The sequence below is a fragment of the Podarcis bocagei genome, assembly GCF_964188305.1.
Source record: "Podarcis bocagei genome assembly, chromosome: 10".
NCBI classification, from domain to species: domain Eukaryota; kingdom Metazoa; phylum Chordata; class Lepidosauria; order Squamata; family Lacertidae; genus Podarcis; species Podarcis bocagei.
In genome coordinates, this window is record NC_138135.1 from 2199601 (window position 1) to 2218156 (window position 18556).

General features: G+C 46.1%; 1 protein-coding gene and 1 long non-coding RNA gene across 3 annotated transcripts in view; both read left to right on the forward strand.

Annotated features, from left to right (window-relative positions):
• Positions 1 to 1598: 1598 nt before the first annotated feature.
• The window catches only part of LOC308595741 (uncharacterized protein), a 33067-nt gene continuing 16109 nt past the window's right edge, over positions 1599 to 18556 (forward strand). Inside the window, exon 1 of one of the 2 annotated variants that reach the window (XM_081210417.1) lies at positions 1599 to 1747. The gene's annotated coding sequence lies outside the window, so the exon portion shown is untranslated. Of the gene's footprint in view, positions 1748 to 2562; positions 2784 to 18556 lie in introns of those variants that run through there. The other variant, XM_081210415.1, reaches the window with a different exon arrangement.
• LOC308596065 lies at positions 8109 to 11919 on the forward strand. Its single transcript, XR_014012297.1, has 2 exons — positions 8109 to 8749; positions 11760 to 11919. It is a non-coding gene; the product is annotated as an uncharacterized lncRNA (long non-coding RNA).

Consider the following 18556-nt stretch of genomic DNA (forward strand, 5'->3'; position numbering starts at 1 on the left):
GGCGATGGGGAGGAACCAGCGAGAAGGAGCTTCTGGAGCCTGGGCAGCCCCCTCCCCGCCTGCTCCCTGAAAGTTTCCAGAGCCCCCCTTTTCATGTCAAGGATTGGGGGACACAGCATCCCGGGGTTGCTTTGCTTGGGAGGGGGGAGCTATTTTGCTTCCTGAGGGCAGGAATAGAATCATAGAATCATAGAGTTGGAAGAGACCACAAGGGCCATCGAGTCCAACCCCCTGCCAAGCAGGAAACCCCATCAGAGCACTCCTGACATATGGTTGTCAAGCCTCTGCTTAAAGACCTCCAAAGAAGGAGACTCCACCACACTCCTGAGACAGGAGTCACAATCCTCTCACGTTGTGCTGTGTCCGGCTTTTAGGTAAGGGGGTGAGGCTCAGGTGGGAAAGAGTTGAGAAGGAAAATATCCCGGGGTGCGGATTTCCTCCGCTGCCCAGCTCCTCAGGGTGGAGCTAACAGTGGTCAGTTGACCTGATCTTTATTTGTTGCAACAAGGTTCAAACACACAAAAAGTAGGAACATATGATTGCATGAACTTTTAAGGCTTTTACCCCCTTCCCCATAATAAATTTTCCAACAACTTCATCAATACATGACATGGCCCCCCCCCCCACAATTTTTTCTCCCCATTTCCCACAATACATTTTTCGACAGCATCATCGATGCATCACAAATATGTCACAAAGTAGGAGTCTTTGGCGTTTGGAAACATGAGCCCGTCACCCATCCCGTCAATAACCCCAATTTCCCAAACCTCTTCCCCAAAGAACGTAATAGTATTTACCCATCCCCCAGCTGAAAGGCTTTCCTGCCCTTCTCCCTTCAAAGTATCAGGATTCAACCCGCCATCCCGATGGATTTCTGCCTGGGGCATGTGCTGCCCTTGATCGCCTCCGGCCTGCTAAGGGATTATGGAGTCAGGGGGAGCCCTGGATCCCCTAATTGGAGAGGAGTCATTAGACTTTGGAAGCAAGGAAACCGGTCAAACCGTAGAATTTTGGAGATTATTTGACGTTTCATCAGCTTTCTATATTGGATAGTCGAGGAAACAGTCCGATTCACGGTATCCGCTTCTGGCTCCAATTGTATCGGCTGCTTTTCTGAGCCTCTTGGCTGCTGTGCAGGGACGGGGCCTGTGTCCACGGTCCTTGTCCTGGCCTGAGTCAGAGTCTGGGGTGGGGGGCTGGGATTTGGGGGGAGTCTTTTAGCTGCCCCCCTCCATTCCTGGTTTGAACAGCACCAAAACCTAAACACGGAGGGATCTAAGCTCGTGGGGTGGGGGAGGGGAGGATGTTGCAATGCAAACCTTGTAGGAGGGACGGGACCCACTTGGCAGCTGGATCTCCGGGATCAGCCCCTCCCCCGCTCTCCTGATCCAGAAGGAAGAGGGGAGGGGGGGAACCTTCCTCTCCCCCCTCAATTCTTTCCCTCCCCTCCCGGCACATCCTCCTCTCACCCCGCCCCCACAGCCCCAATTCCCGCCCCCCATACGTTTACTCCTTCCTCCTCCTCTTCCTCCTCCTCCTCCAAGCCGGCTCTTGTGTTACAGGAAAGGGGGGGGTGAGCCCCCTCCCACCCTGCCTGCTTCTCCCGGAAGTGGAGCTTCCACTCCGGATTGCTGCTCTGCCCCGTAGCTCTAGGGGGGCGCTTTCGGAAAGGGGAGGGAGGAGGCAGGGGACCCCCCCCGTGGATGTTGCAGGAAAGGAGAGGAGAATCGGGAGCGAGGACAAAGAGGTAAAGGGATCGCGGGGGGGGGGAGAGGGGAGAAAGGACCCAGAGACCCCGCCAGCTCCCCCAAGCGCCTTCCGTGGGGCCTGGATCCCTGCGCCCGTGCTGCGAAGGGATCTTTCCTCGCAGGGCGGACCCCTCGCCCCGTTTCCCAGGTTCCGCGCGTCCCATGAAAGGGTTAAGGGGCGCGAGAGACGCCTGGATAGAGACCCCCCAGTCCCTCCCTTGCTCCTGTTCGGGGGGGGGCTAGGATGGAGAGATGGGGCGCGCAGGGCGAAGTGTCAGTCGCGCTAGAGTGCAGGGGAATCTGCGGGAGAGAGGGAGGGGGAAGGGAAGAGGAGCACTGGGGGGGGGGAGATAGGAAGACCAGTTTTTTGGGGGGGCGTCTCAATCGTGGCTTCCTTGAGCAATCTTCGAAGGGGCAGCCTTGGCTTCTCCCTCCCGCCCAGGAATGCCCCCCCTTCAAGGCGACCAGAGAGGGATCCCTGAAAAGTGGGGGTCCTGCCCCCCACCCTTCCATCCTGCAATCTCCATCCTCTTCCCACCCCATAAGTCCCTGCCCTGTCCGGACACAGCGCTTCTGCCCAGTCCAACCATTGGTCCCCTGGAGAGGAGAGGAAATCCTGAGAGGAAGAGGGGAGGGGAGAGGCCTTCTCAGAAGCGGCTCTTGGTTTCCGCAATCCCACCCAGGAAGCAGCCAGAAACATTTTCCTCTCTCTCAGGCTTCCATCTTTATTGTTTTTCCACTGAGGATGAGGATAATGTACACCTGTCATCAGAAACAGGGGTGCAGAGTCCATGGAATGGCTCTCAGGATTGATATAGAAGTTGCACCTCAAAAGCATTTCTGTTCCTCTTATTCTTTGTAGACAATGTCAGAGTGACTCACAAGCTGAGATACAATCCTTCATCATCCGATGACAGTGACTGCATGAATCTTCCCAGTCAAAGGACCCATTTTCATGATAGACAGTGCCTGTGGCTGGAGGCTCTACACACCGGGTTTGCCTGTGCAGGCCAAAGACTGCCAGTATTAGCACAGGTGAGGTGTGTGACCTCCCCAAATTTACAGACTGTATGTGAATGAGAGTTTGTGGGTGGGATTATAATTTACGACAACCCTGTGATTTTCTCTGCCCATAACATTTCGTAAGCTAATATTGCATTAAAAATTCCAAAATAACTACAAAAAATCACAAGATAATAATAATAGTACAGTGGTACTTCGGGTTAAGAAGTGAATTCGTTCTGCAGGTCCATTCCTAATCTGAAACTGTTCTTCACCTGAAGCACCACTTTAGCTAATGGGCCACCACGCCGCTGGAGCACGATTTCTGTCCTCATCCTGAAGCAAAGTTCTTAACTAAAGGTACTATTTCTGGGTTAGTAGAGTCTGTAACCTGAAGCTCCTGTAACCTGAGGTACCACTCTAGACGTTATAGTATTAGTATTTTCCCCCAGCCGCTCTGGGCAGCTTACAGTACATATAGGTAAAGTTAAAGGGACCCCTGACTATTAGGTCCAGTCGTGGCCGACTCTGGGGTTGTGGCGCTCATCTCACTTTTTTGGCCGAGGGAGCCAGCGTACAGCTTCCGGGTCATGTGGCCAGCGTGACTAAGCTGCTTCTGGCAAACCAGAGCAGCACACGGAAATGCCGTTTACCTTCCCGCCAGAGCGGTACCTACCATATTTTTCGCTCTATAAGACACACCTAGTTTTGGGGGGGAGGAATCCAAGAAAAAATTTTTTTTTGAATCCCAGAAGCCAGAACAGCAAGAGGAATCTGGCTTCTGGGATACTGTGTGGCTGTTCTGGCTTCTAGGATAAAAGCGCCTAGGGCAGCAGGATGAAGGCTCCCCCTGCCTAGAAGAGGCTAAGGCAGAAGCCAGGACAGGCGCCTCCGCTGAAGGGACGCTGCACAGTTCTCCCTCTTTGTGCAGCCGAACACTGATAAGCATAACAGGATCCAAAAATAGCAAAAATGTAACTCACAGTAAAACCCTGACTTTTCCAGGGAGTCTTCTCTTCTCATGAGGTGGCCAGAGTCTTGGAGCCTCAGCTTCAGGATCTGTCCTTCCAGTGAGCACTCAGGGCTGATTTCCTTCAGAATGGATAGGTTTGATCTTCTTGCAGTCCATGGGACTCTCAAGAATCTCATCCAGCACCAGAATTCAAAAGCATCAATTCTTTGCCAATAGCCTTCTTTATGGTCCAGCTCTCACTTCCATACATCACTACTGGGAAAATCATAGCTTTAACTATACGGACCTTTGTTGGCAAGGTGAGGTCTCTGCTTTTTAAGATGCTGTCTAGGTTTCTCATTGCTTTTCTCCCAAGACCCCAAGTTGCTACTGGACTATTTTTTACTTCAACTGTGTCAGACCAATATGGCTACCTACTTTTAAGTACATTTATCTCCTTGCCTTGAATATCCTGCCTTTCAGTGCCAGATTAGGATAGTCCTTTGTCAGAAGACAAGCAGAGGATCAGGCAGCACATCATCATTATAAAGAACCATTGGGGTGGGTGTTTCCATCTGGGATTCCCATTTGCCATTTTCTCTCCTTCTGCTTCTCCTGCTCTTCATGCAATGTGAGGCATGTAGACAGAGGTCCATCTCCGAGAACAGGAGTTTCCCTTAGCACCTATTCAGCTGACCCCAAGCACCAAGCCTTGTCACTAGTTCTCTGACTGACCCAGACCACAATCCCCAGAAAAGACATAGACCTGGGTCTCCCAAAATGGTCCATATGGACCTCCTGAGGTCAGTGGGACTGTGCAGGTGATTCATGAAGATCTAGAGGTGGAAATGGGGGCAACCACTTGATTTGAAAGGCAGTCTCAGAGGACAACGGTATTCCAAGATCATGCTGTGTTATTAAAGATGATTTAGGGTTATGAAAGGTTGCTGATGCATTACTATCATTTGACATCATACCATTTTCATTTCCTAAAAATTGGGAACATGGGGAGGACATGGGAGAATGTAGGAGATGTTGAAATAGGAGAAGCTGCTTATGGGGGTTGATGTGTCCTTTTCCCCCTGTGTTCTTTTTCCTGAAACCCAAACAGGATTTCCTTTCTGCCCACTCTGAAAAAGGTGATGGAGAAGACAGAATTGCAGGGGACAGGGCACCTTTTGTTTCATTAGGTATAGCCATTAAAATGTGTGAAATGTGGAATATGCTTCACTGAATGAGCACACATAGTTCACATCAACGAACACAAAAAGGAAAGAATACATTTAAAGGTATGGAGTGCGGAAAGAGCTTCTGTTTCAATGCAAAACTTAGAACACACCAGCGGACTCACAGAGAGAGAAAATGTTTTACCTGCAAAGAATGTGGGAAGAACTTCAGTCAGAGTGGAAACCTTAAATTGCACAAACGGACTCACACAGGGGAGAAACCATATGAATGTATGGAGTGTGGGAAGAGCTTCAGTTACGATGCAAGCTTTAGATCACATCAACGGACTCACACAGGGGAGAAACCATTTAAATGCATGGAGTGTGGAAAGAGATTCAGTCAGAGTGGACACCTTAGACAACATCAACGGACTCACACAGGGGAGAAAGCATTTGATTGCATGGAGTGCGGAAAAGTCTTCAGTTGGAGTGGACACCTCAAAAGACATCAACGGACACACACAGGGGAGAAAGCGTTTGAATGCATGGAGTGCAGAAAAGTCTTCAGTCAGAGTGAAAGCCTCAAAAGACATCAACGGACTCACACAGGGGAGAAACCATTTAAATGCATGGAGTGTGGAAAGAGCTTTAGTGATAGTGGAAGCCTTAGACAACATGAACGGACTCACACAGGGGAGAAACCATATAGATGCACTGAGTGTGGAAAGAGCTTTAGTGTTAGTGGAAGCCTTAGAGAACATCAACGGACTCACACAGGGGAGAAACCATTTCAATGTATGGAGTGTGAAAAGAGTTTTAGTGTTAGTGGAAACCTTAGAACACATCAACGGACTCACACAGGGGAGAAACCATATAAATGTATGGAGTGTGAAAAGAGCTTTAGTGATAGTGGAAAACTTAGAAGACATCAACGGACTCACACAGGGGAGAAACCATTTAAATGCATGGAGTGTGAAAAGACCTTTAGTGTTAGTGGAAACCTTAGAGAACATCAACGGACTCACACAGGGGAGAAACCTTTTTAAATTTAAGAAGTGTGGAAAGAGCTTCAGTTATAGTGGAAACCTGAGAAGACATCAACATGCTCACATCGGTAAGAAACTGTTTAAATGTATGGAGTGCGGAAAGAGCTTTAGTGATAATGGAAAACTTAGAACACATCAACAGACTCAGACGGGAGAAACCATTTAAAGGTATGGACTGTAGAAGGAGCTTCAGACAGAGTGGAACCCTTGATTTATGTCAACAAACTCACACAAAAGACAAACCATATAAATATCAGGAAAGTAGATAGAGGTTCACTCTTAGTGGAAGTTCAAAATCAACAGATTTATGGACAGGAAGAACTTTAACAGTTGACACCCTTCAAACCATCACAAACTCAAAGAGGAGAAGCAGTTTATATGAAAAGACTGCAAAAAGTGCTTTATTTATAATGGAGTCTTTAAGGAACATCCAGGGACTCTCACATGGGAGAACCCATTTAGATGTATGGAGTGTGTGACATCTTCCTCTCAGAGTCCACTCTGAGCAATGAACTCAGCTGGAAATCATTCCTACAAGCATGAGGTATATGTGAAGTTCTGGTGTTTGTATGTAAAACATTATAATAATGAAATAACGAAGGCAGCATCTCACAATAGTGAGTGTAATTTTAGATGAAAGTACCTTTGGTTTTTGCACCAAACTCTCTCACCCCCCCCCCACCGCATGATCTCCAAGCACTGCTTCTTCACCAGAACTTCATCACTGCCTCCTGCCCTGTGCGTTCTGAAGAAAACTTGAAATACTGAAATTGAATGGGAGATTCCCCCCCAAGCCTAATTTCAAGAGGGGGAAGGAGGGGCTGCAGGTATCAGAGAAGTCTCCTGGGAGGCCCATCTTCACTCATGAACCCCATGGGGCAACCCCAGAGCTCCTGCTCATTCTGGGGCTTGGGGAAGATAATATTTTTCCATAGTCCCAGAAGTTTTGCTTCAAACATGCTACTCGGGAGTTTTCCTACCAGAGGACCACAGTGCTGTGGCTGCTGTTGTTGTCATGGACTGGATGGTGAGGGGGGGGGAGGCACCAGTTGGGGGACCCACAAGGGAAGAAGGCTCAGATCCTGGGGACTTGTGGTGGGATGAGCAGAAAGAAGGAGAAAAGGGAGCAGAACGGGAGGGGAGGTGTTGCAAGCTGAGCAGGAAACAGGGTTTGGTGAGCGGGAAGAGGCTGGGGCAGAGAGCAGTTCAGACTCAGAGGGAAGAGAGGAGGGGGCCAGGAGACCCATAGGAGGCCGGCTGCTGAAGCATCCAGGGAAACCCCCCCTCCTGCTGCGACGAGCACATGCCTTTGAGTCTGGCGGTTAGAACTCTTAGAATGTGGGGATCCCATTTTTCAACCAAAGCAAAAACCCGCTAGCCTTTTCCCAGGTCTTTCCTGACCTGAGAGTCGTTCGTCTTCTCTACAAAGTCCTTCTCCCTCCCTTTACTTACCATGGGGTCCCAGCAACCTTTTCTGCCTCTTACACGCTAGGGAAAAGAGTCCCTTTCCATTGGACGCCTGGCAGCCCAGTGCCAAATCCGGCTGCTCCAGTGAGAACGGAAAGGAATTGTAAACGCCCTTGCGCTCTGACGCGCACCAGTCACTTCCTTCCGGATCTTGGTGCTGCCGGTGCAGCTGCATTTACGAGAAAAAGAGAAATTGGAAACCGAGCCCAAGTCCCTCGCTATCCAAAGTGGCCACTTGGACCAGCCTTGGGGCGTCTTCCTTGGGACAAAGGAGAAGTTTCAGATCTCAGGTTCCCCGACAGGGAATCAAAGCTTTGATTGGTGTTCTCCCCTTGCAGTTAATTGCCTCTCTAATTGCAGAACCCCAAGTCTCCCGTTCTCCCCTCCCCCTCCTAGCGACCTCTTGCCAGGAAGGCTGGGAGTGAAGACCGTCAGCAAAAGAGACAGCCAAGGATGAGAATCTGGGTTGCTGGGTGTTTCAGAGAATCCCGCCCACAATCTTCTCCTTTCCTAGACTCACGTCCGCATGCGCTGCTCCTGGCCACCCCAGGGTCTTTTGCTAGATTAATTCATGGCCGGCCTGGGGCTGAAAATAAACTTCCAAAAAACTAAATTACTGACAAAAAGCCTCACAATAGAAAAAAAAAGAACTTCAAGAAAAACAGGCCTGGAAATTAAAAATAAGGTTAAATACCTAAGGATCTGGATTTTAAAAAAAACCTTTAAATTTATATTAGGATAATTCTAGTAAAGTATGGAAAGAAATTTTTAAAAATATGGAAACCTGGACCAAACTCCATCTCTCACTCTGGGGAAGAGTCTCCGTTGTGAAAATGAATATCCTCCCCAAAATGATTTTCTCTTTCCAAACAATATCCATTTTAGGAGGAATGAATTGTTTTAAGGAGTGGAAAAGGGGAATATCTATATTTATATGGAGTGCAAAGAAACCGAGAATTAAACACCAGTTATTAACAGATCAAAAGGAGAGAGGAGGTTTTGCGTTGCCAAATTTGGAATTCTACCATGCGGCGGCAGGATTGGTTTGGATAAAAGACTGGATTACACTAAAAGATACGGACCTATTAGACTTGGAAGGCCACGAGAATCGGTCTGGATGGCACGCTTCTTTAATGTACGGAAAAGTGAAGGTCCACAGGGGATTTTTGAGCCATGTGAAATAAAATCTGGAATAAATATATAGGACTACTTGAGCCAAAAATACCCTTGTGGACATCACCAAGAGAAGCCATATACTCATGTTAGAATAGTTACAACTAGCAAAACTGACGGGAAGAGTTAGAGGAGTATTGAACGAGAAAATACTTGGAGAAGGGAGAATATTTAAGGATTATATAAGATCATATTGTACTGAGACAAAAATTAAATTATGTTACCAATTTAGAAGTTGAAGGAAAAAATATTCAGAAACCGGGAGAAATTAGAAAGTGCTTCCAGAAATATTTTAAAAAACTGTACACCCAAGGGCCTGAGGAAGTGACTGAGATAGAACAATTCTTGAAAGACAACGGCCTACCAGAACTATCTCAAGAGAAGAGATCAATCTTGAATTGTAAAATAACACAACAGGAAATCGAGGTTGCCATCCAGAACATGCAGCTAGGCAAATCTCCAGGCCCTGATGGACTTACCTCCAAGTACTACAGGATGTTAAAGGACTACTTGACACAACCATTAATGGAGGTTTGTAACCAGATTATGGGGGGAGGGAGGGCACCAGAAACGTGGAAAGAAGCATTCATCACACTGATACCTAAAGTGGAAACTGAAAAGACTCAACTTAAGAACTACCGTCCCATCTCACTCCTAAACGTGGATTACAAAATATTTGCAGATATTTTGGCAAACAGATTTAAAAAAATATTAAATGAAGTAATTCATAAGGACCAAGCAGGTTTTCTCCCAGGTAGACATTTGTTTGATAACACTAGGAATATTATCGATATTCTGGAACTTTTACAAACAAATATTAACACTAAAGCAGTGTTAATTTTTATTGGTGCGGAGAAGGCCTTTGACAATATTTCTTGGAAATTTATGAAGAAAAACTTGGAAGGGATGGGAGTGGGAAGGGGGTTTGAGAACGGAATAGAAGCAATCTATTCCGAACAAAAAGCTAAGTTGATAGTGAACAATGTGGTGACAGAAGAACTTCAGATTGAAAAAGGAACACGTCAGGGGTGCCCCCTGTCCCCTTTATTGTTTATTTCAGTCCTGGAGGTTTTGCTGAATTTGATAAGGAAGGATCGGCAGGTACAAGGAATACGGGTCGGAGTGAAACAATATAAACTGAAAGCATTTGCAGATGACTTGGTTTTAACATTACAGGAGCCAGAATCTAGTACAAAAAGAGTTTTGGAATTGATCCAGAAATTTGGTCGGGTGGCGGGTTTTAAGTTGAACAAACAAAAAACTAAGGTGTTAGGGAAAAATTTGACAACTACTGAAACAGAGGGGTTTCAGAAGGAAACAGAACTAAATATTGTTAAAAAAGTGAAATACCTGGGGGTCAATCTCTCTTCCAAGAACTTGAATTTATTTAAAGATAATTATGAGAAATGTTGGTCAGAAGTTAAAAAAGATTTAGAAATTTGGTCAAGACTGAAATTATCCTTGTTAGGCCGAATTGCAGCTATAAAAATGAACGTTTTGCCAAAAATGTTGTTTTTGTTTCAAGCCTTGCAGATTGTGGACAGAGTGGAATGTTTTGGAAAGTGGCAGAAGGATATCTCTAAATTTGTCTGGCAGGGCAAAAAGCCCCGAATAAAGTTTAAAATACTAACTGATGCAAAGGAGAGAGGGGGATTTGCCCTGCCAGACTTAAGGTTATATTATGAAGCTGCGGCCTTCTGCTGGATGAAAGATTGGATTTTGTTAGAAAACACTGATGTCCTGGATCTGGAAGGCTTCAATAATTCGCTAGGTTGGCATGCGTATTTGTGGTATGACAAGGCAAAAACATATGGAATGTTTAAAAACCATATTGTCAGAAAAGCAATATTTATGGTCTGGAAAAAATACAAAGACTTATTAGAAAGCAAAACTCTGAGGTGGGTATCACCAATAGAGGCCAAGGCTCGGAAAAAACCTAATATGGAGGCCGGTTGGCCGAAATATTGGGAAATAATAGAAAACATTGGAGACAACTGGAGGTTGCAGAGCTTTGAAAAACTAAAGGGTAAAGTGCAAGATTGGCTTCATTATGCCCAAATTAATGAGGTTTTTAAGCTAGATAAAAAAACAGGATTCCAGGTGGAAAAATCGAAACTTGAGACAGAATTGTTAGAACCAAAGACCAAGCTATTATCGAGAATGTATAACTTGCTGCTTAAATGGAACACTCAGGATGAGACAGTTAAATCAGCCATGATAAAATGGGCTCAGGACATTGGTTATAACATCATGTCCGAGGACTGGGAAAGGTTATGGACCACCGGTATGAAGTTTACGGCATGTAATGCCTTGAAAGAAAACATTATGAAAATGGTATACAGGTGGTACATGACCCCAGTCAAGCTTGCTAAGATTTACCACTTGTCCGATAATAAATGTTGGAAATGTAAGGAGGCTGAAGGGACATTCTTTCATCTCTGGTGGACCTGCCCAAGAGTGAAGGCCTTCTGGGAAATGATTTATAATGAGTTAAAAAAGGTGTTTAAATACACTTTCCCTAAGAAACCGGAGGCATTCCTCCTGGGCATTGTCGGCCAGAAGGTGTTAAAGAAGGATAGAACTCTTTTCATGTATGCCACCACAGCAGCAAGGATTCTTATCGCCAAGTATTGGAAGACTCAAGATTTGCCCACACTGGAGGACTGGCAGACGCAACTGATGAACTACATGGAACTAGCTGAGATGACTGCCAGGATCCGAGATCTGGGAGAAGAAGCAATGGAAGAGGACTGGAAAAAATTTAAGGACTATTTGCAAAAGTATTATAAGTTATATGAACTTTGAGATGCCGTATGACTTGGAAGGTTAGCCCCAGCAATGAGAGTGGATTATATAAGAAATTGGATAATATTCATGAAAGAACCAAAGTTTAAATGTGTAAAAACAATAATATGCTATATTTTTAGAGTAAATGGAGAATAAGGGATTTAAACTTAAATTGCAATTGAAAGTACAAAGAAACACATGAAACAAGGGTATAACTTGCTGATAATTTTATTGTTAAGAATGCATTGGGCGGGAGATGTGGGGAAGTCCGATAGAAATTTGAAAGAAGTTGTTGAAATGGTCTGGATTTTCTGTTTTTTCTTCTTTTCTATTTTTTATGTTCTTTCTTCTTTCTGTTGTATTTGTAACTGGAAAAAATGTAATAAAAATCATTATAAAAAAAATATATATATATAAGATCATATTGTACCAACCACACCATATTAGCAGAACTTGAGTGATACTTGTAAACACAACAAATGCTGTTTGTGGAGTAGATGGGAACAATATTAAAGAATATAAAACTGTGTTGGAAACACAATGGCAGTATAAACAGTACAATGAGAATGATTGGAAGACTCGTTTTGTCAAAGTTTTTTTTAATTTAATTAGGAAGATTAACTTTTTTCATGTACACAAATCTGCTTTTTCTTCTTTCTTTTTCTGTATTTTCTTCTTTCCTTTTTTCTTAATTTTTTCTTTAATTTTCTTTTTTGCAGTATGAGATTGTAAATTCTTTGTATATGTGTGTAGTTTAAATCAATAAAGATTATTTTAAAAATAAATCATTTTGTGGCTGGCCTGATCAAGCGTTGCTTCCTCTGGTTAGCCCCGCTGGAACTCCTGTTCTTTCCAGACCCTGGGGTCACTAGAGGATTGGTGGCTCCTCCTGGCAAATGGCCTGGTGTGCGCTGGATCACCAGTCCTTCCTTGCCCCCAGAATCCGGCCAACCGAAGGTCCCATCTGGGGTGTCATCTGTTGTAAACAAAAGCTGCCCTTCTTCCCTTATGGGGGACACAGGAGCCCTTTATAGAGTCCCTTGTAGGTTCTCCATCTTTAGGAGAAAAGAACAGAGGCAACCAGAGACTATTGAGAAGCAAAGCAGCTCGTAAGCCTGATCTTGATTGATCTGCTGCAGCAGGGTGCTCCCCTGAGGAGGACCCCGAACCAAGGTGTGCCTGCCCTTATATAGACATTTTAAATTTCCTGCCCTGGAGCTCCAGACCACCCCTGCATTCATCACAGAAGGGGCGTAACCCAAGACCACCTACTACAAACATCATACCTACATCACAGAAAAGGCGGTCTACAACAGAAATGTGAATGTTGTTGTTTTTCCTGTCTGCCAGGTTATCTGATAATGCCTTATCTGATTCCCTTTCCTGGTAGTCTGGCCATTCCTTTGAGATGGTGATTTCCCAATTCCTGAGACAATGGGAAGGTTCCCTTGTAGCAGGAACCCCCCAACCCAATCATTCTGTTTGCACAAACTTCACACACACTCACACACTACATACGCCACATTTCTGTTATAAATTCATAGAAAATCAACCATACATCGGATTTGCACTGTTCCATTTTTATTTTACTCCATATGACAAGGACTATCAAAGGGGGGGGGGGGCTTGGTTCTGGTCAGCCATAATCCCTTCACCATCCGAGCACATCCACAGGAGCCCTGCCCAGTTGCTATGCCAACCCTGATAATCCCAGACAGAAGACAATCAAAATCACAAAGAACTTGCATATGGTAGTGGATTCAGCATGGACTGAAACAAAGGACAATGATCAGATCTTCCCTCTGGGGGCAGGAAACTGCAAACTCCCCTTTGTCTCCTGGAAGTGACTCATGGGCAGGGGGAAAGGAGGAACCAGCCAGGTGACAGGACACTCAGGTTACCACCACAACTCCTCCCTCAACCCCTCCTTTCTGTAATGTATGCATGATGTCAACCCCTTCTGTAATGTATGCATGATGTTTCTGGGGGTGGGCTTGACCTAGAGGAGGGGAATTTCAAAAGTTTTTATAAGGTCTTGCACACCATCTTTCTGGGTCTTTCCTCTCTCTTGCAAGTGAGGGGAACACCCTGTTGCAACAGTTCAATAAAGGCCAAGCCTACAGGCTGCTGTTTTGCTCCAAGTTATCCTGGTTGGTGTCTTTGTTTTTGGCCAAGGGAGCCCTCGGATTTTTCCGGTAACAGTTTGGCGACCATTCTCAGGGACACTTGGTTCTCCTGTGAAGGTGAGGAGGGAGATAGAGGGGATCGGGCGCCACTGGGCAACCTTAGCCCAGGGATCCTTCTTCCTCTCCCTGCCTCCTCTTTGCGGGCGGTAATCAATCGTCACCAAAAGCTCAACCAGGGGAGCAAAGCGAGGTCAAGCCGGCTAAAGAGAAAGGATCCCGGGATCTGCGGGGGACATCTTCGAACGTGAGTATGGTTTGAAGTAAATACATTAGGAGGGGGTTGGAAGAAGCAGTGTCCCCACGACAGCCAGACTTTCCTTCTTTCATTTCTGACGTTACCCCTCGGAGTCGGCCGGGACGTCCTAAAACTCTCTCCTTTTCTCCCCCGATTTTCCCCCTCGGAAAGTGGCCAGGGAAATCGCAGAACTTTACTGTCGGACGTTACTTCTCGGAGTCGTCCAGGAACATCTAAAACTTTCCCTTTTCTCCCCCAATTTCTTCTTCGGAACGTGGCCAGGAAATTGTGGTACTTTTTGGTACGCCCCTCAAAGCATTGTAAAAATAAGTTTGCAGCCTCATTTCCCTGAGAGGTTTCCTATGCATTTAACAGCTGCATGGTAGCAGGCATTCAAGAGGACCAATATTTCCCAACCCCCAGAAGAAGAAAAATGGAGATGTGGTGATCTTTCATCACCACATCTCCATTTTTACTTCTTTTGCAACAGGTTTTTCAGTGACATTACTGTCAGCTTTGAGGTGAGATTTGACCGTTGGGCTTTAAATCCAGACTCCGATACTTATTTTATCTTCAGTTATTCAGAATCTCTGGGGATGGGAAGGTGCAAACTATTTTTAATATTGTGTTTTAATGTCATAGCTCGCCCTGGGACCTTAGGGCGAAGAGCTGGTGATAAATAAATTTTATGTATATACTGTATTTGTGGGTCTGGGTGTGAATCCTGCATTGCAGGGGCTTGGACCAGATGACCCCCCCCCTCGGGGTCCCTTCTAACTATACAGTTTTATGACTCTAGGAATAAAGAGACCAAGTACAAACAAATCTCCTGGGACTGCAAAACGCAATCAGAATTCATCCCAGTCTGGGGTGCTTGTGACAGGGCGCTCAGTAGTTAGTTGCAGCAGAGCTGAGCAAAATAAAAATTCATGGGTTTTAAAGTGCTGTGGGCTTTTATCCCAGGCCCAGATGTGCCAGGGCTTCCGTTTGCCAGTTGCAGCCAGCATTGCAGGCCAAAGGGACCGTAAGACAAGCCCCGCAAGGTCCGGCCCATGGCCTTTCCAGTTCTGTCCATTGGGCCAACCAGCTGCCCCAATGGAAACCCCAAAAGCAGAATTTGAGAGCAAGAGCAACTCTCCTTTCCTGCGGTATTCAGAAGCAGGGCTGCCTTCATCCTGGCTCAGAGCCAGCCATAGCCCTCTCCTCCTCCTCCTCCCCAAATCCTCTTTGGTGGGATGCCTGAACTGAGCAGCTTCATTTTCTGTCTGCCACAACAGCTGCGCGAATATTGCTAGCAAAGAATGGGAAGAAACAAGATTTACCAACTATCTAAGAAGGGTAGGTGAAGATGATGGATTATATGGAACTTGCCGAACTGACCGGGAGACTCCGAGACCAGAGAGAAGAGACGGTGGAAGAAGACTGGAAGAAGTTTAAGGAATATTTGAAAAAATATGTTAATATTTAAATCTCAGAATAGCTTTGGAAGTGGATATAGGCTGTAGGGTTAGAAGTAGAAGATAGTGTATTTTAAAATAGTATTATTTGTAAGCGATAAAATGTGATGTTAATTTAAGTGTGATTTTAAAAAAGATGGTTAGAAACGATGATATATGTAAACTGCTAAAGAAGAAGTAAAATGAAAATCAGATAGGTGGGGCTTGAGGAAGCCCACCTAACAATGTTTAGAAAAATAAGGATAAGAGAATAATCTGTTTGTATTGTTTGTTTTTCTGTTTGTGTTCTTTATTTGTGTTATAAAATGAATATATTTTTTTGGAAAAATAATAATGAACTGAGCAGCTTCAGGGAGAGCCGTGTTGTTTGGGATCCTGGAGCCAACTGTCTCCCAAGAGAGGTGAAAAAGCAACAGCAGAAGACCAGCCCCAGATGGGGCGCAGGATCCTGCCAGCCTCACGGAAAACCCATCCAGGTCCTCTCTGCGAATTATTACTGTTGCTGTTCGTATTCATTGTGGCACAGAGTTAACAGAGACCGAGCGAGAGAGGCAGGTTACAAACTGACGTTTGGAGAGATGGGGAAATAGCAGAGAGAGGGGAGACCCTGGAGGCAGCAGGCCAGGGCGAGGGGGGGGGAACCCCAGGATGAATCGTAGAATCGGAAGGGACCCCGAGGGTCATCTAGTCCAACCCCTGCCAAGCAGGAATCTCAACTCAAGCATCCATGAGTGTCAGCAACTGTGGCCAATTGGATTTAGGCTTAATTGCAGCCTAGCTATGTTGCATGGTGGGTGCTGAGGGAGGCACAAGTCATGCCCACAAGGGATCGGGGTGGACTGCCCTTCCTTGGGGGCTTTTAAGCAGAGGTTGGGTGGCCATCTGTCAAGGATGCTTTAGCTGTGATTCCTGCGTTGCGGGGGGTTGAGCTAGATGTCCCCCTGGGGTCCCTACAGCTCTGTGCTTCTGTGATTCTGTGAAACGCAAGCAGCTCTCCTTTACCATTAGTAGTTTGTGTATTAAGCCTGAATCGTAATTGGCTCCCAGTGGACATTGGCCATTGTGCAATGTGGCCCTCAGTTCCATGGACAGCCATCACCTGCTTTCTGTTTCTTTCCTTTTTTAAACAAAATTTTATTGATTTTCCAACATTCTCAATCCAATATAATTAACAACAACAAAACCCAGAGACCAGACTCCCTTGCGTCCTTGGACGGCCCTCTACCCTTCCATGGCTTCCATATTTAACATTTCCTGCTGCATATTTTATGCCCTCCGTTTATTCCATTTAACATTTACAGTGGTACCTCGGGTTACATACGCTTCAGGTTACATACGCTTCAGGTTACAGACTCCGCTCACCCAAAAATATTACCTCGGGTTAAGAACTTTGCTTCAGGATGAGAACAGAAATTAGGCTCCGGCGGTGCGGCAGCAGCAGGAGGCCCCATTAGCTAAAGTGGTGCTTCAGGTTAAGAACAGTTTCAGGTTAAGAACAGACCTCCGGAACGAATTAAGTACTTAACCTGAGGTACCACTGTATACCTTAAGTCTCTGTTAGCTCACAAGTGTTACTGAAGTCCGGTTAAAGAGCTCAGCTGTTTACAGTGGTCTTCCAAGTACGATATAAATTTCTCCCAGTCTTTATTAAAACCTGGTCTTCCTGGTTTCTTATTTTTCCACTCATTTTCGCCATCTCAACACAGTCCATCAGTTTAACTTGCCATTCCTTGCCATTGGGACTTTTTCGTCTTTCCATCTCTGGGCCACAAGCATTCTGGTAGCTGTCATTGCATATATATTAATCCTGAATCGTCATTGGCTCCCAGTGGTCATTGGCCATTGTGCGGTTGCCCCTGGCAATGTGGCGGTCAGTTCCATGGACAGCGATCACCTGCTTTGTGTTTCAGACCTCTCTTTTCACCCTGGCTTTTGCAAACTGGGTGGTTCTCAGTATTGCATGGAGCCCACACTGCATATAACAAATGGTTTTTAAGTTGCATTGCTGATCTCAGTATTGTTCTGCAACATGTTCTATGGCAGGGGTCAGCAAACTTTTTCAGCAGGGGGCCGGTCCACTGTCCCTCAGACCTTGTGGGGGGCCAGACTATATTTTGGGGGGGAAATGAAGAAATTCCTATGCGCCACAAATAACCCAAAGATGCATTTTAAATAAAAGGACACATTCTACTCATGGTAAACACGCTGATTCCCAGAACGTCCACAGGCCGGATTTAGAAGGCGATTGGGCCGGATCCTGCCCCCAGGCCTTAGTTTGCCTACCCACGGTCTATGGGCTTCTGAACACTTTTGTTCCACACTTGCAAATTTTAAGCTGCTTATATATTGTCATTTAAAAAGAAATCAGCTGCGATTCCTGCCTTGGTTCCCTTCCAGCTCTAGAGTTTTATGGTTCTAAATTTCATCCCATGAAGAAGAGGAGCATTTGACATGTGTGCAGGCAGATGAGGCACTGCTATGAAACGCCAAGAGGTGAAGGCGTTTCTTTCCTTCCAGTGCAAAGCAGTCTCTCAAACTGAACGGGACACAGCTTCCGTTCTTGAGAGGATTAAATTGTAATCCCTTCAATTACCTCCTTATTTTATTCCTGACATTTTTATTCCACCTGGCCTCCAAGGAGCTCGGGGTCAGGACCCTGGGTTCTCTGGCCGGCATGTCCTCGCGTTCACGACAACCCTGCGAGGTGGGTGAGGAGGCAGAGAGGACTTGGCGGTGGAAGCATTTGATAGGCAATGAAATAAGTGTTCCAGAACTCAAGCACATCCACTGAAGATTCGGGACAGATAAAAACTAAACACTTTTTCACGCAGCACAGTTAAACTCTGGAACTCCCTTCCACTTGAAGCAGCGATGGCCACCAAACTGGGTGGCTTTAAAAGATGGAAAAAATCATGGAGGAGAGGGCTTTCCGTGGCTACTAGTCAGGATGCCTATGGCCTGTCTCTGCTGGAAACCGCAGGAAGAGAGAACTTCTCTTGCACTCAAATCCTGATTTCTGGTTTCCCAGAATGGCCAGTGTGAAGAAGCGGGTGCTGGACTAAATGGACCCCTTTGGTTTGACCCAGCAGTCTCTGCTTCCATTCTTCCGTTCCTTGTCGCTGCCTTCCTCGCCTGCCTTCCCCTGAGCCCCAGCACCTAGTAACGGCCTGAGCCCAGAGGAGTGCTGCTGCTGCCGCCGCTGTTCTGCTGCGTCCTCCGATCTGGGATTAGAGAGAAGCGCCAGCGCTGAGCCAGCAGAGGGCTGGCAGGCCAAGCCTCTTAGCAGCCGCAATCTGGGCTCAGACCCTGCTGCCACTTGCAGGCCAAGAACACTGGC